General features: G+C 44.3%; 1 protein-coding gene across 1 annotated transcript in view; it reads left to right on the plus strand.

Moving 5' to 3' along the window:
• Nucleotides 1–26,917, plus strand: part of LSAMP (limbic system associated membrane protein) — a 1,850,461-nt gene that overhangs the window by 976,109 nt on the left and 847,435 nt on the right. The window lies entirely within an intron of this gene.

Below are 26,917 nucleotides of genomic sequence, written 5' to 3' on the forward strand. Positions count from 1 at the left end.
TGGTCTGGACTGTCTTCTTAGCTCCTGCCATTCTTTCAAGTCAACATAAAGCACAGCCACCATAATAGTAGCAAAGGTGGGGGGAGGTGGTGATGCCACTTCTGATGACATGTCACTTCTGGGGGGTGACAGGGAGGCGTGGCCAGCTGACATCAATACTGGGGGTCCTTGAAGCTTGAGAATTTATTTCAGGGGCTCCTTCACAGTCAAAAGGTTGGGAAAAGGTTGGTTTAGAGTATTGTTTGATGTGTTGGTTTTATTGATTTAATTTTGCATTAAATTGTACTGTACTCAGCATATATCAGACTAAAATTTCCATCAGTGGAATAGAATACCCCTGCGTCCTTCCTTCCACTGATCTCTACCAACTGCCACACCTGGGCACTAGGGCAGCCTGAGAATCGCTCAAGGGGTAGCTGTGTCAGACGGTCTGCAGCAGTAAAAAAGAGTAACAGTCCAGTAGCACCTTAAGGACTAACAACATTTGTGACAGGTCATTAGCTTTTATGAGCAGTGACTCATGCAAGCTCATATCCTGCCACTCTTGCTGATTTTTTACAGCTAGAGGACCCTGAAGAAGGTCTGTAGTGGGAGGAGCCAGTAGGACATGCAAATTTTGTCTCAGTCAACCTCTCGGGCATTGTGGGGATCAGCAGGTCAAACAGCGGAGCATTACAGCAGAGTTATATCCTTCTAACTCCTTCTAAATCCGTCGGCTTAGAAGGTAACTGTGCTTAGGGTGTCACTTGAAAGTCATGCAAAATTGACTTGGATCAGATGGTGCCTTTTAGTGAGAATAGCTGTGGGGAGCATTCTTGCTTCTAGCACTGGGTAGATCAGTTCCCAGTGCTAGTAAAGGCAAGCCTGTGAAATATAGGTTTGAGGGCATCCAGATATGTTCCAGCATCATGCCCCCTTGTGTGTTGTCGATACCATATTTGATGTGCCCTGAAAGTACAAAGAAAGCATGAAATGAGTGGAATATAATGCCAAAATAAATAACAGAGGGGATTCTCTGCAACCTGTATGATTCATTGTTCCATAAAGCCATCATTTTTTAAAGTACACCTGGATCAGCTCTTGGAATTTCATTTTCTGATGCCAGAGGGCCATGTAGCCTTGCAAGGAATTTAGATCTGGCTTGCTGGGTGGGACAGAGAGGATGTTATGTACCTTGAAGAGGACAGGTTTAAGGGGCATGCCACTAGTGATTAATACCAAAACCCTTCATAGAGATCAGGCCCAACTCTTTACTAAATCAAAGCTCGGAATGAAAAGCTATTTGACTACTGAGTTTGTCCCTTTAAAATATTAAAGAAGCTGGAAGTATGGAAGAAGTATGGAAGTCCTTTTGGCAGGGTCACTTTTGACTTTTGCATACCTGATCCAAGCTGTGTTATGGCTATCAACAATCTAGTTATTGGTTTCCACAATACCTTGCTTCCACTAGCGTCCCATTTACAAATCTCAAGCAGGGAGTTATTAGCCTGACCGGGTGCTGCCACCTTGTGGCAATCACTAAGCCCTACTAGCTTTTAAGTGAATTCCTTCGACACATCCCCTGCCTCGGAGCAAATTTGTTTGCTATTAATTAGATTTGCACACGAAGGACACACCTCCCGCCTTTACATTACCATCACAGCATGTTGTGCTAAACACTCCAAATATCATCTTTGCCCAGCCCAGAAGGGAGAAGGCAGGGATGCTGCTTGCGCATCTGGATGTACCCGTGTGTACCTACACCTCCCCCCTCTTCTGCAAAGTCACCTGTCTCCAGGCTAATGAAAATGGGAGCCATGGGATTCAAGAGGAAGGCGGACGTGAGTCTGCAGAGACCTAAGTTCAAAGGAGATTTTTAAATTTTTGGACATGTACAAACAAACTAGGAAGCTAGAAGAGAAAAACACAAAGACCTTTTCCGCACCTCAGTGTTGCTGCTGTTTCTCAGGGAGGTGTATCCCCAGCTGATGCTCTGACATTGTAGCAGCCCTTCCACAAACCAGCATTTATTTGGGGGACTTTTTCGTGAATTCAGATCCAACTCTCCCCATGTCTTTTGCATTTCCTTCAAAAAGAGACTGTGCAGCTGTGCACATCACCAGCAACAGAACCCCCTCTCTGTTTTTGCACATGTGTCATAACAACATGGTTGCTGCCATATCAAAGGGCCCCCGCTCCTCCTTAGGTGCCAACAAAGAAAATGGCTGGTGATCGTCAAACTGGATACACCAATTCATGTTACTGTTATTCGGTAATTATGAAGCATGCTAACTGTGTCATCATGTACTCCATGAGCAATGGAGCCTCTCTTTTTTGCACATGCAGTCATGTTAGAACATTGCAAAACAAGGCTGGATGTATTGGGGGGGGGGGAACAGCACAGTTGCCACCATTTCAAAGGTCCTCTACTCCTCCTTAATCACCAACAAAGGCTGGTGAAAATTCCCACAACTTCCTAATGAAAATAGTATTTCATTCACGATCATCTAACTGGATATACCGTTTTGTAACAGTATTACTCGGTAATTATGAAACATGCTCCATGTGCCCTCATGTGCCTTCATCAGCGTTGGAACCTCCTTTTTTTACATATGCGGTAGTGTTATAAAATCATTGCGCTGTCAAAGGAAAAAAAAGGCTGGATGTATTGTAGGGAACAGTAGGTTTGCTACCATTTAAAAGGTAAAAACCAACTAGAACCATCAAGGTTCTTGTTTTGGTTCCTGGGAAACTTCCAATGTTCCATCCTCAGTTTTGTCTTCATTCTGAATAGACCCATCACCTGCCTTCCAGTCTCTTTGTCAGACCCAGAAAACACATCAAGGATATTGTTCTAGGGGCTAGTGTGCCAATCCTTTGCTTGAGGTTACAATTCTCCTATTTAAGCAGAACACCAGGACCCATCTCTGTGTGTTCTTTGAATATCCTTCATATACCACCAGCTTACTTGTAGGTTACTCCATTTCTTCTCTAAGATGCTGGACATTTCATTGGACCTGCAGACCATCCCTCTTCACATAATGATAGTATCTATTACTCCTCTGTAGGAGCCTCTTGTGGTGCAGAGTGGTAAGGCAGCCGTCTGAAAGCTTTGCCCATGAGGCTGGGAGTTCAATCCCAGCAGCCGGCTCAAGGTTGACTCAGCCTTCCATCCTTCCGAGGTCGGTAAAATGAGTACCCAGCTTGCTGGGGGGTAAACGGTAATGACTGGGGAAGGCACTGGCAAACCACCCCGTATTGAGTCTGCCAAGAAAACGCTGGAGGGCGTCACCCCAAGGGTCAGACATGACTCGGTGCTTGCACAGGGGATACCTTTACCTTTACCTTTTTTACTCCTCTGTACACCCTCTCTTTTTCCCATTCAACTCTGTTTTCTGTAGTGTGAATTCTTGTTTCAGTTGTTTTTGATGTGCAAGTTTGTAAATTACCTTTTAAAACTCCTTTACTAATAAAACTACTTTCAGGTATTCCAATCTGGTTCATTTGAGAGTTTCTAAAAGGAAATACCCTGGTATATACTGGTAGAGATCCTATTCTTACCCCTATCACTAGCTAAAATCCTCATTTAAATGTTTAATTTGGGTAACATAGAGCCTACCATTCAAAGCATGTATTTTCTCCAGAGGAATTGATCTCTGTAGTCTATAGATGAGCTGTAATTCCGAGAGATTCCCAGGTCCCTCCTGGAGGCCAGGACATTTCATGGTTGACATTTCATCATAGTGAGAAGATGGGATCATATCGCTATCTGCAGCAAAGTCATGCCCTTCTGCTGATGTCCACCAGGAATTTGGGGGTGATCTTGGATGCCTCACTTTCCATGGAGGCTCAGATCACTAAGGTAGTCCAGAAAGCATTTTTCCATCTGCGCCACAGCTACTAGTGCCCTCAGACCTGCCCTCAGACCACTTGGCCACAGTGATCCATGTAATCCATGCAATAGTCACTTCCAGATTAGACTTCTGTAACTCACTCTACGTGGGCCTACCCTTGTCTTTGACCCAGAAACTGCAGCTGGTGAAGAATGCGGCTGCCAGGGTCCTTACTAGGACATCATGGAGGACCCACATTCAGCCAGTGTTGAGTCAGCTACATTGGCTGCCCATCTGCTTCCAGATCAAGTTCAAGGTTCTGGTTTCGACCTTCATGGCTTTGTGTAGCCTGGGTCCTACCTATCTGACCACTTATATGCCTATGCCCCTTGCAGGGCTTACACTCTGTGGGTAGGAATTTGCTGGCTGTCCCAGGCCCCTGGGAGATATGCCTAGTCTCGACCAGGGTCAGGGCCTTTTTGGCCCTGGCCCCAACCTAGTGGAATGAGCTCCCAGAAGAGCTAAGGGCCTTGACGGAAATACCTAGGTTTCACAGGGCCTGCAAGATGGAGCTCTTCCGCTGGGCATTTGGTTGAGGCTAGGGGGATGATCGGAGTTATGAACAGGGAGTCTTGCCCTATCCTAGGCATTCCCTCATAGAACATGGAAGATCAAAGCCCAGTCTTCATCACTGGGACCATGCTCCTGGTCCTGGTTGGGATTAGCTAAATTGGATTGGATGGAATATTGTTGAGCCCATACCACCATCTTTATTATTGTTGATATTGGGGATATTGTTCTTCTAATGTTTAATGGGATTTTAGGAGTTTACTCTGTTTTTATGGTTTTATTCTGGAAGCCACCTGGAGGTGACATTTGTCAAGAGAGGAAGGATATAAATTTGAAAATAAATATGGGAGCCTAATAAATCCCATGGCTTTATCTCATCTCATGTGGCTACAGATGCAATTCCTGTAAAGCTTAATCCTTTCCCGAATCTCACTTAGCTATTCTCCTCTACAATATCATCTAGCAACAAGTACCCTGGGTTAATTATATGTTGATTGCCGTGTCTTTTGTATCTATAGAGAAAATAATGTGTTAAGTATCAAGACCTTGTTGCATGATTTCTCTGATGGGTAGAGTCTTAATTCAGTTACTTTTGCAAGAAAATACAGAAACTGTTGATGATTCTGAAGTATACAGGCCTTTCTTATTATTAATAGGCTCTCCTTTTTGGAAACTGTCCCAGTCTTGTGAATACAAAGAGCATCCTTATCGGTAATAACAATGACTGCGTTGGAGAAAGAGCTTTATATGAGCATTTGTAGTGACAGGAGTAGTTAGTGGAATCCTGTTTACCAAAGGACCAGGGTAAATGAAGGAAGTAAAAGTGATGGGGCCACTTGTAAGACGGCTTCAAGTTGTGTGATGTTCACATGAAAAATCTGAGCTTTCTGGCTTTTCTTCAAGATTGGTTTTTATTGTAAGAAGGAAAGCACTAAAGCATGCAGCTTAGCTGTACATCTCAAACGCATTTCTCTATGAGTCTTCAGAAGCAACAATGGCCAGGCATCTTTGAGGAAAATTAGGCAGGAGTGAGGGGTGAAAGGTTACCTGGAACATATTTCCAACACCAGGATGTTGAGAGTCAAGCTTGTTTTAAGATGAAATCCTATGTGATCTCAGCAGAGGTGTGTTCCCAGTTCCATAGTTGCCATTGTAACCAGTGAGAACTGGAGTCAGTGTCAAGTTTTGAGTGTCAGTCTCGGATCAGGGAAGAAGAGTTGGTTTTTATACCCCGGTTTTCACTGCTTTATAAATGCCTTTCCTTCCTCTCCCCACAACAGACACCCAGTGAGGGGCTCAGAGAGCTCTGACAGGATTGCTCTGTGAGAGCAATTCTAACAGGACTGTGAGTAGCCCAAGGTCACCCAGCTGGCTACATGTGGAAGAGCAAGGCATCAAACCCAACTTGCCAGATTAGAGGCTGCCACTCTTAACCACTACACCAGACTGGCTTTCTGAACTCTTCATAGTCATTGAGATTACTAGGTGGTTGTGGGCCTGTCATGTTCTCTCCTCCATGCGACTAACAAATGATGCAGGGATAAAATGGAGAAGACTATATGCACTACTGTGAGATTTGTTCCCATCAAGCTTGGGAGAGTCCTTGTGTTTGAGCCCAGCTGGAGGCCAACCTTTCGGAGATTACATGATGGTGGCATCTTGCAAGGTGGCAATTAGAAGGTGGGCAGAGAGTTACTCTCTTCCTGGCCAACAGCTGCATCTGACAATGAGGTGCCTCTCCTTACTGTCTTTCCAGCCACGTGTTGGTAATGTGTATTTCTACCTTTAAAACAAACACATATTTTCAGATTCAGCTTTTATTTATCTTCTGGTCTGAGAACCATTAAGGAGCTAAAAAAATAATAATGCAAAAACTGTAATTATGCCATGTTTTGTAGGTTTATGTGTTAAGCCTCATGGCTCCTTCTTAGCTTTTATGTGAATGATAATAACAAAAAAATATATGCGCAGGCACCACACTGCATCAAGAGCTCCAAGGATTAAAATATTTAGAACCAAAATTGCAAACAATAAGTGTACATTTCAATGCCAGTATAAAATTAGCACCAGTATTCACACAGTTGAAAACAATCATCTCCAATATATGCTATACAGAGAGAAAGATGTGGCTCCCATTTAGCACATAAAATGCTTCCAAGCTTTGATTTCTGCATCTCTGTAAATGAGTGAAATTGGCTAATCAATGGTATCTGGATGAGACAGAGACAACAGAAGACTTCCATTTGTGTCGTTCTATCAATAACATACCTGTTTGGTCTTTCACATGAAAGCTTCAGGAACCAGGAACATTGATTACTTCCATAACATTTATTGGTTTGATCTTCAGCTTTTTTCCCTGCTGGGCCTTGCTCTCCTTCAACTTTGTGCTTTAGTGTTTTGCCTTTAATTATTGCCATTTGAATCCAACAAAAATCTACCCCCACACACACACACACCCCACACACAAACTACTCCACTCACCACTCACATTGAAGAAGAATGTCACCCACATAACTATTTACTTGGTTAACAAAGTATTGATCGGGAAAGTGTAATTCCTGTGTCCAAACAGGCCTGGTATATTGTTTAGGCTAGAGGGAGTCCAGCAGTGTTTCAAAAACCATACAGACGCAGAGCAACTATGAGAATGATGCAGGTTACAATCTAGCCTAGAATGCATGATATGCAGGAGGTCAGGGCAACACACAGGAAAGGGGAGCAGGGTTGAAAATGGGAAGAAGCCATCTCCAACTAAGACGTAAGAGGGAGTGTCCATAAATGAATGTGTTGTGAGGCATCCAAGAAGTATTTGTTGAAGAATGTACAGTACTGGGTAGAGAGAGAAGTATTGAGCTGCTAGCAAAATGGCTGACAGGGACATGAGAGTGGGAAGAAGAAGGTAGTCAGCCTGAGCATTGCATTCTGGGGACAAACAAGGAAACAACACCTAGCAGATTAGAAAGAAGAGCAATGCTCTGTCTCACTGGCTTTTGGTGCTCCCTGTAAGAGATGCTGACTACTTTTGTACCATTAACATAGTCATGTGGGTACTTCACCTATGTACATAAAAGCTACACACATAGGATCCATCTTTATGACTGGGAATGCAAAGCAGTGTTACCTACCATGAACCCATGAGCACATGGAACCACCTTATATTAAATCAGATCCTTCTTACTTCATAAAAAAAGCATTTGTTACTCAAACTGGAATAGTCTTTGACCAGATTCTGGAAATACTGGAGACTGAACCTGGGACTGTCTGCAAGCCAAGCAGATGTTCTACCACTGAGCAATGGTCTGATCATGACCCCAAATAATGATAAACACATGAAGATAGGTGGACAGCCAACATTTTGGGGATGAGCATGTTCCATTGTGCTTCCCTGCTATTCATATTGTCTTATGAGCTCAGACAACTGAGAGCACGTGGAGAGAGCTACTGGGGAGAGTTGCTGCTGACCAGGTGAGGCTATTGTGCTGCCTGGGTGAGGTGATTGCTGGGTAATTTTTGGGAGGCTTAAAAAGGGCTGCTCCTCGCCAGAGGCAGGGCTCAGACAACTGAGAGCACGTGGAGAGAGCTACTGGGGAGAGTTGCTGCTGACCAGGTGAGGCTATTGTGCTGCCTGGGTGAGGTGATTGCAAGGTAATTGTTGGGAGGATTAAAAAGGGCTACTCCTCACCAGAGGCGCGAGCCTTTGGGCTCTTGGCCGAGCAATTAGAATCAGTAGATTATATCAGTAGATTATATTTGCCTAGTACTTCCACTGCCTAGACATTACAATGGACCTCCAGGACACTCATCCCATCATCTGCAGTGAGTGTGACATGATTGCCTTCCTCCCAGAAGACAAGATGGACTACAGCTGCCCCAAGTGTAAGCTGGTAAGACTTTTGGAGGAAAAGATTAGGGCACTAGAAAACAGAATTATTACTCTGACCCAAAGTAAGAAAGGGGAGAAGTTCGTAGTCCAGAGCTCTGCAACATGGAATAAAGAGAATAAAGAGAATACAACCAGTCCTGAAGAGGACAAGGAGATTGACCACAATAGGGAGCCTCTGCAGGCAGTTCGGAAAAAAACTGAACGGCGAAGGGCGAGACAGTTCTCGGGGCCTTTGGAGCTCCAGAATAGATTTCAGGCCCTTGCAGAGGAGGTGCAAGGGTCAACAAGGGAAGAGGTCCCAAAACAAACTCTAAGACAAAGGGAAGAGGCCACGGGGACAGAAGGAAATGGAGTTGAGAAGAAAAAAAAAAGGAGAGTACTGGTAATTGGAGACTCCCTGCTAAGAGGAATGGATCGCCATGTGGCTGGGCCCAACCCCCTAACCCGAGAGGTGTGTTGCTTGCCAGGGGCGAAAATTAAAGATGTTTCAGAACGGCTGCCCAAACTCCTCAAATCTACGGATCGCTACCCATTTGTGATGGTCCATGTGGGAACGAATGACATGTCCCTGAATACCATTGCTCCTATTAAAAAAGACTATCAAGATCTGGGGAGGAAGCTCAAGCAAATGGGGGCACAAGTGGTATTCTCTTCAATCTTGCCTGTCAAGGGAAGAGGAATGCGTCGGGAGAGGAAGATAATGGAGGTGAATCACTGGCTGCGTAGTTGGTGCCGGCAGGAGAGATTTGGTTTCTGGGACCATGGGATAGGCTTTCTTGAGGAAGGCCTACTAGCACCTGATGGACTGCACTTATCGAAACTGGGGAAGAATGTGTTTGGCAGGAACCTGGGGAGATTCATTAGGAGAGCTTTAAACTAAAGCCACTAGGGGAAGGAGACGATCAACATAGGGAGTGTATGGAAGGAAAACGATCGGAGGCAGCCCAACCGGCAAGGCCAGCTCATAGGGAACCAAAAGTAAAAGGATTCAGATGTCTTTATACTAACGGCCGAAGCATGGGCAATAAAAAGGAAGAGCTGGAACTTCTCATGCTGATGGAAAGGTATGATCTAGTAGGCATCACAGAAACTTGGTGGAATGATTCTCATGACTGGAATGTAATGGTGGATGGATATGAACTGTTCAGAAAAAACAGAATAGATCGAAGAGGTGGAGGAGTGGCACTGTATGTGAAGAAAGGGCTTACCTGTCAGGAAATTCTAGTGAAGGAGAGCATATCTACAGTAGAAAGCATCTGGGTGAAAATAAGCGAGGGGAAAACAAACAGTGTGGTGGTTGATGTCTGCTACCGACCGCCTGACCAACGAGAGGATGTGGATGCTGCACTTTGTGAGCAGCTTGAGAAAATATCCAAACGGCAGGACCTTGTCATCATGGGTGACTTCAATTTCCCAGATGTGTGCTGGGAAACAAACTCTGGGAAGCGTCCTCAGTCATGCAAGTTTCTGACCTGCCTGGCTGACAATTTTATTTATCAAATGGTAGATGAACCCACAAGAGGTTCAGCCATACTGGACTTAATACTGACCAACAGGCAAGAGTTGGTGGATGAGGTGAAGGAGGTGGGGACCCTAGGGGGAAGTGACCATGTCCTCATAGAATTCCTTTTGAGATGGGGAGCCAAGGAAGCTTGTAGCCAGACGCGGATGTTGGATTTTCGTAGGGCAAACTTTAATAAACTCAGAGACATGATGAGTGTCATACCATGGACGAGAATGCTGGAAGGGAAGGGAGCATGTGAAGGGTGGGCGCTACTCAAACAAGAGCTATTGCATGCTCAATCAATGACTATTCCAGAAATACGAAAACACTGCAGGAGCTCTAAGAAGCCTATTTGGATGAACAGAGAACTTCAAGAGGAACTAAGAAAGAAAAGGAAAATGTTCAGGAAATGGAGGGAAGGACAGAGCTCTAAAGAAGAGTACCTACAGGTTACTAGGCACTGTAGATCAATCATCAGAAAGGCCAAAGCTGAGAGTGAGCTAAGATTGGCCAGGGAAGCCCATTGTAACAAGAAAAGATTTTTCAGTTACGTGAGGAGCAAATGTAAAGTAAAGGAGGCAATAGGCCCGCTGTTGGGTGCGGATGGACAAACTCTAACGAAAGATGCAGAGAAAGCAGAAAGGCTTAGTGCCTATTTTACATCTGTTTTTTCCCACAGGTCAAAGTGTTTAGGCACATCTAGAGATGGCTGTAGCCAAAGGATAGTGTCTGGGTGGCAGGTTAACATGGATAGAGAGGTTGTCGAGAGGCATTTAGCTGCACTGGATGAGTTCAAATCCCCTGGTCCAGATGAAATGCACCCGAGAGTACTCAAAGAACTTTCCAGAGAACTTGCACAGCCCTTGTCCATCATCTTCGGAACCTCTTTAAGGACTGGAGATGTCCCGGAGGACTGGAAAAGAGCAAACGTTATTCCGATCTTCAAAAAAGGGAGGAAGGATGACCCGGGAAACTACAGACCAGTGAGTCTGACCTCTGTTGTGGGGAAGATAATGGAGCAGATATTAAAGGGAGCAATCTGCAAACATCTGGAGGACAATTTGGTGATCCAAGGAAGTCAGCATGGATTTGTCCCCAACAGGTCCTGCCAGACCAACCTAGTTTCCTTTTTTGACCAAGTAACAGGTTTGCTGGATCGGGGAAATTTGGTTGATGTCATTTATTTGGATTTTAGTAAAGCTTTTGACAAGGTTCCCCATGATGTTCTGATGGATAAGTTGAAGGACTGCAATCTGGATTTTCAGATCGTTAGGTGGATAGGGAATTGGTTAGAGAACCGCACTCAAAGAGTTGTTGTCAATGGTGTTTCATCAGACTGGAGAGAGGTGAGTGGCGGGGTACCTCAGGGTTCGGTGCTCGGCCCGGTACTTTTTAACATATTTATTAATGATCTAGATGAGGGGGTGGAGGGACTACTCATCAAGTTTGCAGATGACACCAAATTGGGAGGACTGGCAAATACTCCGGATGATAGAGACAGAGTTCAACGAGATCTGAACACAATGGAAAAATGGGCAAATGAGAACAAGATGCAATTTAATAAAGATAAGTGTAAAGTTCTGCATCTGGGTCAGAAAAATGAAAAGCATGCCTACTGGATGGGGGATACGCTTCTAGGTAGCACTGTGTGTGAACGAGACCTTGGGGTACTTGTGGATTGTAAACTAAACATGAGCAGGCAGTGTGATGCAGCGGTAAAAAAGGCAAATGCCATTTTGGGCTGTATCAACAGAGGCATCACATCAAAATCACAAGATGTCATAGTCCCAATTTATACGGCACTGGTCAGACCACACCTGGAGTACTGTGTGCAGTTCTGGAGGCCTCACTTCAAGAAGGACATCGATAAAATTGAAAGGGTACAGAGGAGAGCGACGAAGATGATCTGGGGCCAAGGGACCAAGCCCTATGAAGATAGGTTGAGGGACTTGGGAATGTTCAGCCTGGAGAAAAGGAGGTTGAGAGGGGACATGATAGCCCTCTTTAAGTATTTGAAAGGTTGTCACTTGGAGGAGGGCAGGATGCTGTTTCTGCTGGCTGCAGAGGAGAGGACACGCAGTAATGGGTTTAAACTTCAAGTACAACGATATAGGCTAGATATCAGGAAAAAGTTTTTCACAGTCAGAGTAGTTCAGCAGTGGAATAGGCTGCCTAAGGAGGTGGTGAGCGCCCCCTCACTGGAAGTCTTCAAGCAAAGGTTGGATACACACTATTCTTGGATGCTTTAGGATGCTTATGGCTAATCCTGCGTTGAGCAGGGGGTTGGACTAGATGGCATGTATGGCCCCTTCCAACTCTATGATTCTATGATTATGTTCACATATAGCACTTGTACAACTATGTCATTTTGTTAATGTTTGTAGGCAGGCCATGTAGTAAATATGAAGAATCTGGCAAATGTCTTTCATGCTTCATAGAGCTCTTCGGAGTACCCTTCATCATACAATTCTTTCTGTGTCATCATCAAGCCAAAGCCCTTTCCTTTCCATATGCTGTGATGAAGGCTGCATGACTCTATTCAAAACTGATTCAGGATATGCTAAATATGAGATGTTTCAGCCGGACCCCATAGACACAAGGCCATGGCACAACGGTCTAATGATGCTGTGTAAGGGACACAGCAATATTCTGCCTTCCTTAAATAGTCCTATATATTTGTATCCAATTCTTTAGTATCACGCAGAAATGCAGGAAGTACCTTCTAGACCAGTGGTCCCCAACCTGCGGGCTGCGGCCCGGTGCCGGGCCACGAAGGCCATGGCGCCGGGCTGCGGCTCCCTCTCCCCGCCCCCCCCCCGCAGTAAAAAACTTCCCAGGCCGCAAGCTTGCAGCCCGGGAAGCTTCTTACTGCGGAAGGGCAGGGAGAGGGAATCAGGACCGCACCGCACACTGCGCATGCGCGATGCGCGGGCGGGGCAGTTGCCCTGCCGGTCCCCAGCCTCAGAAAGGTTGTGGACCACTGTTCTAGACAATACCCAAGAGGCCACATATGTATCTTACTTACAGACTTTTTATCCTTTTGAGAAAATAAGTTCTGAACAAGTAGATGACAACCAACAGTGCTCTTCCAGGCAGGCTGTTCAAGGGCTGGTTAGAATTAACTATTCATTTCTGCCTGTTGGTAGTTTCTCATAGGATAGCTACCCTGTCTAGAGAAAAATAGTAATCTTAACAAAAGCTGGTGGTGGGCTAGATCTCATTTGACAGTCATCTGTTTGGATTCAATTGATTGTCATCTGTTTGGACCCCTTGAGATGCCCATGGAGTTTGTTTTCCTTCTATTCATACCTCCTCATCCCACCATGATTGGTGATAGTTATACGTTTGTGGAAATTGTAAGGTTTTCTGCTCAGAAATGATGAGCAGATCTTGTGGTGGTGAGGAGGGGCTATTATCTGCAGTCAGTTAGCTGATCCTTTTAAATCATCCCTTTTAAAAATGTTTTTTAAACATTCCTGTTTATGCATGTGCTCTGATACTGCATTGCTTTTTGGACACCAATTATACATTTGAAAGGTGAAACTGCCTCCATTGTACTACAGTGTCACCAGACTGCCACCCTGCCATGTGCTGCTGGCAGGGCCTCATGGGAACTGTAGTTCATGGACACAGAGACTTTCCCATGGGGATACACAGACTTCTCGATGCCAAACTACCACCTTTCCCCCTCTAAGGTATACTGTTCCTTGTAGAGAGTGGCCAGGATGGACTATAGCAAACCACAGTTTCCCATGCAAACTTAAACCCCAAACCATACCATCCCTTCCCCCATGAAAGTTTTTTTTAAATCACTGGTGATCCCAATACAGGCACCTCTGCCCATAGCCTGAAGCAGCCCTGTTTTCTCATTCTTGTACAAGATGGAACCAGCATTTCAAACCCCTCTACTTCACCAGCCTGATAAACTTTCAAATGCCCCCCCACCCCCGCCATGGCCAATGATCATAGGCAGAATTTTGTAGTCTTAGGAGCATTCCCAGAAGGTTGTGGCAGGAAATGCCATGCATACTACAGAGGAGTAATCCCAATTTACATGACAATACAGTTGGCTTGGTAGCCAGGGCAAATGGTGTGTTCACATGATCACTGACAGAGACAGAGAATCAGCAGCAGGCACCACAAGCTCCCATTGGTGGACGAAGGACTGCAAACAGAAAAGGGGCTGTCACAGGGGGAGACCAACATGCTAGCATTAATGCATGAAAAAGAGTATCCTCAGTATCGTCACAAAAGAAAAGTCATTGCAAATCTAGTTTTAAATACTACACTGAGGGAGTACCATACAGAATCAGAAAGATGTTGGGTTTCATAGAAATAAAAACAACATCTTTTGAGGCAGACTTTTTGCAAGGTTTCCTGCCATGCATAATACTCTGAGGACATGAAGAGTTTGAGATTCTGCAGCCCAGACAGCAACTATTTACATGGATGTATGCAAAAAGGTCATCTTACCTCTTCCTGCTTTCCCTCACAAGACATTTAATTGGTGCTATAACACTTAAGTGTTACTTATTAATCAGTGGATTGCAAACCTGCTATGTCCACATGTTAAATTGCTGTTATGCTACTTGCCCTCACCCCAAAAGTGAAACAATAAATAATTCTTCAAATCATTGTGACTGCCAACTTATAACATCTAGTTATTGCCACTCATACACTGCCATTAAATGGAAAGCAGGAGTCAAACCGAAACAGCCCAGTCTCTGTTGGTGGCATTTACAATCTGCTTGGACTCTGTGGGTAGTTCTGGGAGGTGAGGAAGAGATTACGGCACAGTAAATTGATTAATAATGTTTTGTCCTGTTTTTAATCCAAAAATTGACTCCTAAAGTGGTTCAGCCATTGAAATTCAGCACGTGTACCAATTAAAATTCAGTATACAATGCTGCTGGTGGGAGATGCTCAGCTGAGTCTGGATCCTGGCCTAATAGCCTAGCAGTAACTGCTTCTGCAACTTGTCCTTCTTTATTGTACTTCTCTATCCCTTTATCAAAGTTAAGCCAATTTGACTAAGGAGAGCATGTGATATAGACGTCATGGGACTCTGACAGCACAAAACATGTCTACAGGAGAACATATATGTCAGCCTTCCCTTGCACATGTTAATTATGTTGGTCATGTTCACATAGGAGAGCTCTTAAATAAATGATTCCTTAAATCTGCTGATTCTGAAGAGATGCAACTCCAGGTTAACTGGTATTTTTATTAAGCAGACGGGTTGTTTGTTTTTATATCATCTTCACTGAGCTACTGCATCTGTGGCTCTCTATGGAACATTCTCCATAAGAATCCTCCCTGGCATAATGGGTGAAACAGATTTGTATCAGCCCTGTTTGAGTCAGCACAAAGGAATAATTCATTTGTGCAGAAATAAGAGATAGTATTCCTTGCTGGACTGTACCACTTCCTACTCCAGGCAGATGGATTCAATGTATGAAAACACCCTCCCTATATGTGGAAAGCTACCTTGTCAAGGTACAGACTTGGACAAAACTGTTCTTCTCAATATTCAGAATTTTATTCTGGAAGAAGTGATTCTGTTCCTGAAGAGGGACAGTTCAAAAAGGGTTGTTCCATGTGTGATTTCCTGCAACTTTACATCTTCTCCATGTAAGATTAGATGAGATCATAAACTGAAACTTGGTTGATCAGGCTGCCTTGATAGTTCTCACAATAATTCCAATAGGCTTCTTGCAAATAAATGGTTTTCAGATTGTAACCTTAGTTGGTGAAATGCAAAATCTGCATGAGGAAGTTAGTCAGCCTTCCGTTACCATAGCATCTGTGAGCACTTTACAGTCTCCAATGTATTTATCCTTTCATCATCTGAGTAAGGAAAGGTGGTCTATTATCTCTGCTTTACAGAAAGTGAATATAGTGTTGGTTATGATGTTAACATTTTCTTTCATGGGAGATGCTTGGCACTGTTTCTCTGTTGAAAACTATGAGAGGAAACATAGATACTTCCAGTCCTGAAAAATCCATGTAAGTTCTGCATTTCAATGATGTTTTCTATAAGTATCCTTCTATGCAGTTTAAATAGGAGCCATCTCCACTGAACAAATGTATCATGGATAATTTCTGTGCGTTTCTATCACACTTTTTAATCTCACACTTCCTCCAGACATTGGTCTCCCTTCCTCCATTTTGTTCATACAATAACTCTATGATGTAGATTGGGTTGAGAGAGAGAGTGACTGTGTCATCCCCACATGCCCTTCCAAGAGTGGGAGGTTGAACCTGGATCTCCTGGATCCTATTTCAATGGGTTAACTATGGACAACACAGAGACCTTAAAATGTCAAGAAAATCACCTGGACCATGGTTTGCAAACTGAAGTTCATACAATATTGCCTGAAGAGCCTCTCACAATCCTCCATGGGGCTTTCTGAGGTTCAGCCATTTGTGGTGGGGTGTGTTGTGGTGTCCACACAGACACCTGACACTGATCAGTTGATTATCAAAGCAAGGGGGGTGTATTTCTGCAGCCCTAGAAACACCATTGCTCTCCAAAGCTTGACAGGCAGTGCTGGTTACCATTAAGGGAGCTCTCATTCTGCTCTATGAGAGTAGAACAGCATATATATGCCCAACTCCTATGTAGTTGGGGTGGTTTCCCCATTGGCAGTTTTTATTGTGCATGGGTCAAGGGGGAGAGAGAAGAGAACTATGAGGATTTCTGGCAGTCAAACAGGGGGGGGGGAAGAGACAAGGGAGCTGGGATTACTGATCAAGGGGAGGGGGCTGTGGAGATGCTGTGCTGCAGCCAGGCTCTGGAGGGATGGCAGGATGAGTTTGATGCCTGGCCTGTAGGAGGTGAGAGATTTCTTCTACACACAATAAGCACCTTTAGAGCTCAGTCTCAGACACCCGGCACACAGGGGTTCACTATGAGGAGAAGAGTGTGTGGGTCCTCAACTGAGGCACCCATTGGCCAATCCCAACTGCAAGGTGGGAACAGAGAGACAAAGTGGGTCAGAGCCCTGAGTCCACCTAACACCAGCTAGGGGGGCATATCACAGGTAGTTCCTGTGACAGTGCTCTTGAGTCCTGGAGCTACCTTCAACATGTGAAGCACATACACCAGACAGATGAGACAATGCTCTTGGAACTCCACAAAGAGTTTGGTGTCTCTTGCCCATGGGGGGGGGGCACATTCTATCACATCACAAACCTCACCAAGCAAACTGGTTCAGGAAATTGAAAGGTTTGTGGTGGTTCATGGTTCTTTCTTCATGGACCTCAATTTCTCCAGTTTGTACCCAACCCTGGTGTTAACACATGGTGACATGGCTACAAAGATCACACTCAAAATATGTTTGGGGCTGACATATTTCTGGAGGAATGTGGCTTGAGCCAGAAAAGTCAACTTCAGATAATAGCACTCAAGTTCCTTGTTCAGTGAGGTGGCTATTTCAGAATGTGCTGTCTGCTATTGTTATATTATTTTAATCTGGCTAATTCCCCTTTTTTCAGTTCATCTTCTATTACTGAGAGTCACACGGCTCTGAAAATTGTTTCAAGGTCATGTTTTTCATACATTTGCTCGTGCATATTGTCACGGAATGAAACGTGGTCTGTTGACACCAGTCACTGTAGGCTCATTTGGAAGCTCAAAATCTCTTTCAAAAATGTAAAAGTTTACAAACAAACAGACAATATTGAATTCAAACAAACAACCAAAACTATCCAGCACCCTGGGCTGGTACCAGATCCAGTGATCCAGAGCTCACTCAGGCTCACTGGCTACAAGTCCAAGAACTTTCCACTCAAGCAGAGGTGTTTATGCCTCCAGCCACAGACAGGCTTAAAGTTAAAGGTAAAGATATCCCCTGTGCAAGCACTGGGTCATGTCTGACCCTTGGGGTGATGCCCTCAAGCATTTTCATGGCAGACTCAATACGGGGTGGTTGCCATTCCCTTCCCCAGTCATGACCGTTTACCCCCCAGCAAGCTGAGTACTCATTTTATCGACCTCGGAAGGATGGAGGGCTGAGTCAACCTTCAGCCGGCTGCTGGGATTGAACTCCCAGACTCATGGGCAGTGCTTCAGAAAGCATGTCTGCTGCCTTACTACTCTGCGCCACAAGAGGCTCTTCACAGCCAGGCTTAAATACCTGCTAAAGTGGACGGAAGGGGTGTTCAACCCAGTTCCCTCACAGATGACAGAAATGTCTCTCCACTTCCTCAAATCATTGGAATAGAAGCCCATGTTTTATGGAAACAGTGACCTTGAACAAATATGGAGATTAGGGCCCTAAATCCAGTGACAGAAGGGTTTTGTTTGTCTATTACTTTTTTGTAAATCAACAGTAGGTGCATTTCAGCATGCATCACAACTCTGTGCGATTTTAATAAAAATCTAGCAGGATGCATCTGTCAAATGCCAAATGATGCTGATGTGCTATCGAATGACATACAGACTATCCCAGGCAATCAGGGATGTCTTAGTAAATAAGATGACATTGAAGCTGGCTATATGATGGCATCACTGATTATAAAGGAAGCTGGGACTTCCCTTCTCTCAATGGCCATTCAGTCCTAGGGCAGATTGAACTGACTGTTATGCCAACAGGTGACTTTCAAAGGTGATGCAGCTCTCCATGAGAAACATGCTTCTGTTGATGAGTTCACTGTGAGTTTTGCAGTAAGGATGCTGCGGATTTCCCCAGAAATGTGGCTGTAAGTCAAACTCACCATCTTCAAAGATGTTGGTCAGCTGTGAGCCAATCACCTGGTCTGTGAGCCATGAATGCCTACTAAAGCAACCCACTGGCCATGATTAGCTTGACTGGGAATAACAGCAAAGGATAGGAGTGTATTAAAACACATGATTTATATATAACTCGGTAGCCATGTTGATCTGAAGCAGCAGAATAACATTTGAGTCCAGAAGCACCTTTAAGGCCAACAAAGTTGTAATTAAGATATAAGCTTTCATGTGCAAGCACACTTCTTCAGGTTTAATGAAACAGAGTTTCTTCAACCATGCATACAAGGTAGAAGGGAAGTGTGTCAATTACCAGGAAGGTTTAGCTAGAGTTCAGATGCATAATTAACCCGGCAATTATGGCTAAGATAAGAATGGCTCTTTGTTTGACTCTTTATTTGGACTTTTACTAATAATACAGAGAGGACTACTATGTTACTTTGCCTTGTGATTCCTTTTTTTCTGAGTTTATCTTGAAGAATCCACGGTTCTTGATAAGATAAGAACAAGGCAATGATCAGAATCTGGCAATTACACACACAGAGGAAAATCCAGCTGCAAAAGCACATTGAAATTGCATTATGCAATGTGTGTGGAAAGCGCCTAAGCAGAGCAGTTACTCAGCAAAGGCTAGGGGTGGGGAATATAAGTCAATTGAGTTGCATGAAAACATGCAGTTGTGCTGTATTGCCTGGCTAGAAAGGAATGCAATGAAACAACCTGCTGAACAGCCAGGACTAGTCAGGCTCTTTGAGTATGCAGAGTTTGAATAAGAAGAAACATTTTTTTCTGAGAAATAAATTAAAATATTTATTTATTTATTTATTTATTTATTTATTTGTTTGTTTGTTTGTTTATAATTGGATTTATATACCGCCATTCGCCAAAAGGTCTCACGGCGATTCACAAAAAAATATATGGAAGAAGAAAAAGAAGAAGAAGAGTTGGTTCTTGTATGCCGCTTTTCTCTACCCGAAGGAGTCCCAAAGCGGCTTACTATCACCTTCCCTTTCCTCTCTCCACAACAGACACCCTGTGGGGTGGGTGAAGCTGAAGGAGCTCTGACAGGAATGCTCAGTCAGAACAGCTTTATCAGTGCTGTGGCACTGTTGTTGTTGCTGTTCACCTTTTCATTTCACTGAATTCTTTTTTACACCATTTTCTCAGTGTTGCGTGTCATTTGAATGTCATTTATTAATTTAATAAATGGCATAAGGAAACAGAACACTGCAAGAAAAGAAAGACTCACAAAGTGCACTAAAATTATGCTTTAAGATTACTGGCACAATCTTCCACCTTTCTGTAAGAATTCAGCAACTTCTGTTGTAAATGGTATTTACAGTGCTCTTAAGCCTTGAATTGTCTGTAGTCCTCTTTGACAGAGTCAGTTTGGTGTAGTGGTTAGGAGTGTGGACTTCTAATCTGGTGAGCTCGGTTTGATTTCCCGCTCCCTCACATGCAACCAGCTGGGTTACCCTGGGTGAGCACTGATAATGCTGTTCTGACTGAGCAGGAATATCAGGGCTCTCTCAGTGTCACCAACCCCACAGGGTGTCTGTTGTGGGGAGAGGGAAGGGAAGGTGAATGTAAACCACTTTGAGACTTCTTCTTCTTCTTCTTCTTCTTCTTCTTCTTCTTCTTCTTCTTCTTCTCTCAACCACACTACAACAGCACCTCCCATCAGACTGACCATCGGAATTTAGTTCCCTGTGCAACTGGCAAACAAGGTGTGCTCAAACGCTCCTGCTTTGCAGCCATGACACCTTGCAGCTAATCTAACATGAAGACATGATGACTGTTTGGTGTGAGACACATGGCGAATATATTTGCAACAACAGCTAGCATACCTAGCATACCGTTGACAATAAGCAGCTCCCAGAAAATTATCTCGTGGTGAAACAAATGTAGTTACGTCACCTAGAACTCTTCAACATCTAACAGCCTGAGCATCCTGTACGTCAGCAGCCTCATTGAACCAGGCTTTAAAAACTGCATCTTCAGTCACCAGCTTGAACTTATGAGTTTTTAAGTAGGGTTATTTAACCTGCCTTAGGCTGCAATCTTAAGCAAACGCCGTTGGACATAAATTCCACAGAAATCAATGGGCCTCACTTCCAAGTAAGCGTGTTTACGGCTGCAATGTAAGACCTGCAAACAAAAGAGAAGGGCAAGAATCACTCTTCAGTGCCTATCATTGATTGACATTCAAGATGCTTTTTTTTGCTTCCACATGTTGTCGCTGTTCACCTTTTCATTTCACCCAATTCTTTTTTACACCATTTTCTCAGTGTTGCATGTCATTTGAATGTCATTTATTAATTTAAAAGAATGGCATAAGGAAACAGAATACTGCATGAAAAGACTCACAAGTTGCATTTGCACAAGGCTGAAGCAAAGATCAAAATGTGGATTTTCCCAGTTGAAATATGGGGGCTTGCAAATATTTGGTAGCATACCTAACTGTTGGACTCAGTAGAAAATATCCCTGGAATTCAACAGCTTTTCAAGGAATAGAATATCTAACTGGACTACCATTTCAGATGAGATTTAACATCGATCAATCCTGCTTAAATTCTTCATAATTTAGACCTCTCCCTGTGTTTAATCTGAGAGCCTGGATGTATTTGAAGTAGGAGCCACGCAGAGGAATCTGTTCCAAGCTCCAGTAGATACATCTCATGTTTGTAATGGTTCAAAGACACCAAGTCCATTTCTTAGAAATTTCACAGTGGTACCTCCAGCCACTACACTCTGGGATCAGCTATTGATAAGCTACACCCTCCTTACTTGTCTTTTCTCCTCTTCTGCACCATCTAGTTGCAGCCAATTTATAGTTACCTCGTAGGGTTATCAAGGCAAAAGATGTTCCAATGTGGTTTGCCTTGTGATTGCCTTACCTGCTTTGCCTATTGTAGGTAAACAGGTAGGTAGAATTTTATTGCAAGAGGCCAAAGTCCTAATAATACCTACCTGAGCAGTGATAAATATCACAGTAAAAACACAAGGTTAAAAACAACTATACAATTATCAGGAACAGGACAATGAAGAATAGAGCACATTGAATATCTAGGCAAAAAAATTGCACAAATCTTGTCAGCCATTGCATACAGTGACATCATAGGTGATTCTGGACTTCCTTGGTGGTCTCCTATCCAAATCTTAGCTTCCAAGATCAGGTGAGATCAGGCTAGGTTGGGCCATCTAGGTCAAGGAGCCTCCTTATGAAGATCTTCAGAGGTCTGCAGAAAACATTGTCAGCAGCCAGCTCCTAGACTTTGGAGTTGAGAATGCTTGCGGATTCTTCACCTTAATTTGTGCATGAGTCATACAGAGAAGGTACACAGCTACATCTCTCACTGGTAAAATAGGACTGAAAGTCTAGGAAACTGTTAGGGTTTAATTTACCAAAGTTGTGGTCTTCTTTCTGAATATGTGATGGAAGGAGTTAAACAACTTGGTGATGAGGTCTACATGCTTCTCAGCCATGTCATCAATTCCAGAGTCATGAAGACTGTGCTAATGCTTTCCATGAAAGCCATCTGTGCTGTGGGGAGAGTAAAGCCCTCCTGGAGTCTGGCAATGCAGGGCTCAAGAACTCATTCCCATGGAACATCCACCCTTGCAAATAATTGTGGTGAGACCCTGGGGTTCTCTGGATACATGCTGTTAGGCAGTATGGCCTAAAGAACCACACATATGTGAATTCCACAGAGGAATGCTGAGAAACCTAATAGGTTCTTTGCTCCCCTGGGCTTGGAAATTTTAATAGCAGCAGGGAAGGTGCTCAGGAGAGACAGAGGGGATCAGATGAGCATATGGCCTGATGCCATTCTCTCTTCAGACTTCCCACACAAAGTCTTCAGTTTGTGGCCAAGGTACTAGAAGCCCACTGCTTTACCATCCATGACACCCATTCTGTTGGTTTTAGTCTTCTTGCAGATCTGCTCTCAGGATACTGACAGATATGTCAGAGCCACAGTAGGTAGAGATGCCAAATTCCAGGTGGGACTTGAGGATCCCCCAGAATTACAGTTCATCACCAGATTACAGAGATTAGTTCCCCTGGAGAAAATGGACGTTTTGAAGGGTAAACTGTATGGCATGGCACCCTACTCAGGTCCGTGTCTTCTCTGGGCTCCATTCTTAAATGTTTTGAAGTTTTCCAGCTTGGATCTGATGACCTTATCCCCCACCTTGCTGGTGGCCATGGGGGGAAGCCCTAATAGCAATGGAATCGGAGACAATGGAACAAAAGAACACCTAGACCAAACCACTGCTGGAAAGACAGGAACAATCCCGCTCCCTAGAAGCCACCCACCCACTTGGTCTAGGACTGAATGTACCACAAGAAAACTGATCCTGCAGTCCTATATGAAGGTACTCCAGCAATTTGACATTGTATCTGAGGAAGTGTGCGTGCACATGGAAGCTAATATTCTTGAATAAAGCTTAGTTTAAGGTGACCAGATTTTAACATTGGTAAAGCGGGACACCATTGACCGGGGGGGGGGGGGTCTTGATTTAAAATGTGGTCTATATGGAGCAACAAAAAGTTTAACAGAACACATAGAAGGCAAAAATAGTATTGTAATATATATATATATATTAATTTCAACATAAGTACAATTTGGCAGGAACCCCCAGATGTCCCTCCAAAAGTGGGACAATCTGGTCACCTTAGCTTAGTTGGTCTTGAAGGTGCCACTGAACCCCATCTTTGTTCTGCTGCTTCAGACCAACACAGCTACCCACTTGAATCTATCCAGTTATTTCAGTGGCTTTCGACTAGAGTAATTTAATAGTTTTTTTTTCACTGCAAGGAAGGTATCTTCAGAAAACACACCCTCAGGTAAATCTAACAGAGTGAGTTACAACTTAGTTGTTTAACCCCCACCCCCAGCTTGGGGCTTCATGTGCCATAAGTGTTTTCACTGGGGCATTCCCAGATTGATGCCTGTTTGTCTGAACAGATTTCTTTGTGAGCAAAGCCTGAGAGCTAAATGAATTGGACTTGTCCCAACAAAATAGCCTAAAGCCCAAATTTCATCTGACAACAACACAAACAGCTTCAGATTTCCTTGAACACTTTGCAACCAAAAAGCTGAAGCACGGTTTTGTGAATGAAGAACGGTTGACAGCAGAGTTTTTGTGTCGCTAACCATTTGGCCATCTGAGTTATTTCCAAATAAAGATCCCCCCCTCCCCAGGCGACCCACACACTGTTCATGGGGCTCCCATGGGCTTTTCCTTTTAAGCCAGAACAAGAAAAAAATGTCTTGGCTCTGACTTTATCAGCTGCAGGCACAGTCTCTGTGTGAAAACTCTGCCTGCACCAATCCAGAAGATGGTAGCATTTAGCTAGGGTTGCCAGCTCTGAACTGGGAAATTCCTGGAGATGTGAGGATGGAGTTTGGGGAGGGTTAGATTTGAGAATCTAACAGAGCCTCTTGTGGCGCAGAGTGGTAAGCGGCAGAAATGCTGTCTGAAGCTGTCTGTCCATGAGGTTGGGAGTTCAATCCCAGCAGCCGGCTCAAGGTTGACTCAGCCTTCCATCCTTCCGAGGTCGGTAAGTGAGTACCCAGCTTGCTGGGGGGTAAAATGGTAATGACTGGGGAAGGCACTGGCAAGGCCACCCTGTATTGAGTCTGCCATGAAAACGCTGGAGGACGTCACCCCAAGGGTCAGACATGACTCAGTGCTTGCACAGGGGATACCTTTACCTTTACCTTTTTTAGATTTGGGAAGGAGAGAGACCTCAGTAGGGTATAATGCCATGGAGTTCATATCCTAGGAAGATAGTTCCAGAGAGTACCCATGTTGGTCTGAAGTAGAAGAGCTAGATTCCAGCCTACTAGCACCCTAGAGACCAATATAATTTGGGGGACCTAGGCTTTTGAAAAGTAGAGCTGGGTTTTTGTACCCCGCTTTTTAGTACCTGAAGGAGTCCCAAAGCATTTTAGGATAGCCCTTAACTTCCTCTCCCCCTATGAGGTAGGTGGGTCTGAGACAGATCGGAAAGAACTGTGACTGGCCCAAGGTTACCCATCTTGCTGCAAGCGGAGAAAAAGTGAGGAATCGAACCTGGCCATCCAGATTCAAGGTTGCTGCTCTCAACCATTATACCAAGCTCAGAGCATCCTTGTCAGTCATTTTCTCTGGTGGAACTGATCTCTGTCATATGGAAATCAGTTGGAATTCCAGGAGATCTGCAAGCCTCACCTCCAGTTGGCTAACCTTCAAAATAGCAACATTTCAGTCCAGCATCTCTTCCCTCTAGCCCTTCTACAGGGCTTTAATGATTCCAATAAAAAACTAGCTCAGCCTCTGTGCGAAAGCAGCCCTGGAGAATGAGGAAAGGACTATGGTGCCAGAGGAGAGGGCATTATCAAAGTCACCAGTGGGTGAGGGAGGAGTAGGCTCGAGAAGCAGGTCTGCCCCACTTTGTTCCATTTAGAACCTCTGCTCATTGTCTCTGCCCCTGCCACCAATAGACACAAGTGAAGGTGGTGGTGGGGGCAGACATAGTTCCCCAGGTTCATCCCAGCCTCTTGCCCTCTATCAGCAGCACACCAAAAGGGAGTCCACTCCCATCTCTCTCCACCTCCCACAAGAGAGTGGATTGTCTACTCCTGTTAGGCAGTATGGCCTAAAGCCCAGTGAGATGCCTGCTCCAGCTTACTGACGTAGCAAGAGATCGAAGAAAGGAACAAGCTCTTGTATGTGTCTTTTCCCCCCTGCCCCATCTGAGCACTTTCATTGTGTTCCCAATGTTTCCTACTTAAGAGAGTGTCAACAGGGGACAGACTCTTTGTGCTCATCCAGTTTAGTGATGGGATTTCCGCGAGGGAGAGGAAAGCAAATACCATGATCCAGGTGAGCTTGCTGGTTTCAAGGATAAAGCTCATAATCTGTAAGGTCTCACACCAGTCGTTCTTCCCAAAGCCTCAAGGCTTTTCTGAAATTAGACCATAACATCCATCATCATTCTTCTTTTTTCTTCTTCAGCTGTTTCATTGGCTAGGTGGAATTCCTGAAGCCTGTGTTTTTGGGGAATGGGCTACAGGGCAAGGGTGGCAACAGTCAAATAACCTGAAAGTATAGTGAAAGATACCTGGAGTCCCAGATATCCATAAGAGGCTTCTGTATTGTGTTATGTATCTGTCCGGAAAAGTTCACAAAACCCCCCTGAACTTCTCTTTTGGACGTCTTTCCCCCCACCCCCAGCAGTCTGTCAGTGTATCCTTTGAGTCCAAGGCCAGTTCATACACTATGAGTTAGACTTAGCGTGAATGTTTTGCAGCTTGCTTGAGTGCTGTACAATGGGTCCTTGGAAAAGGGGGAAGGGGAAAGAGAGAATCTGGAACTGTGCCTTCTCTGTTTTCACATGATGTTATACTCACATTGCAGGACTCACATTGCAACTCTAGTTAATGCAAAAATAGATCTAAAAAAATAGATCTCAAATAGATCTGATTCGTAATAGGAACTGGCTATTTAATATCTCTATGAACTTGCCAAAGGAATCCATGGTATATATATATATATATATTTTAAAGTGCTTTGCACCCCGTTCTTCAAAACTCACCCTCTTCTTTCCTCCAAAAATAATTTCCACTTTCAGAGATGTTATTTTGTGTCCTGCTCCGCCACCCACCCACCCAGTGTGCACCCACAGCAGGCAGCTTACATCATTCTCTTCTCCTCCATTTTATCCTCACAACAACAGTCCTATGGGGGTAAGTTTGGTTGAGAGTGTCTGGTTGCCCCAGTGTCAGCTAGCAAGCCAGCATTGCAGGTTGAGGATTAGAACCTGGGCCTTCCAGATCCCAGTCCAGAACTATAACCAGTACACTGGGCTGGATTCTCTCTATGCTGCTGTGCCACTGGGACCCAGTGTGGTATTGTGGTGAAGAGTGGTGGACTCTAGTCTGGAGAACTGGGGTTGATTCTGCATGAAGCCTGCTGGGTGACCTTGAGCCAGTCACAGTTCTCTCAAAAGTCCCACAGCCCCACCTACCTCACAAGGTGACTGTTGTGGGGAGAGGAAGGGAAGGCAATTGTTAGCCACTTTGAGACTCCACAGGTCAGAGGAAAGCGGGAGTTTTAAAACCATTTCTTCTTTGTATGGAATTAAGCTGTTCTTTAGTCTGTTGTTTTCTGGCAACCATATAGAATGCTAGCATAGTGAAGTTTACTTTTTGTATTGTTATTTAATGAATTCTTTTAAGTGTATATATGTTTAATGTGACGCTGGTGGACATACTGTTCTGTCATGCTCAGAAAAGCTATTCCCACCTCTTTAGGCTTTGGAACAACTGGACAACTGAACATATTTGCTTGCTGATGTTGTTACCTGATGTTGGACCCCACACTTTGGACTTCGTGAAGCTAGCTGTCTGGGGTAAACTGCCCCAGCT

The sequence above is a fragment of the Paroedura picta genome, chromosome 6, assembly GCF_049243985.1.
Source record: "Paroedura picta isolate Pp20150507F chromosome 6, Ppicta_v3.0, whole genome shotgun sequence".
Classification (NCBI taxonomy): domain Eukaryota; kingdom Metazoa; phylum Chordata; class Lepidosauria; order Squamata; family Gekkonidae; genus Paroedura; species Paroedura picta.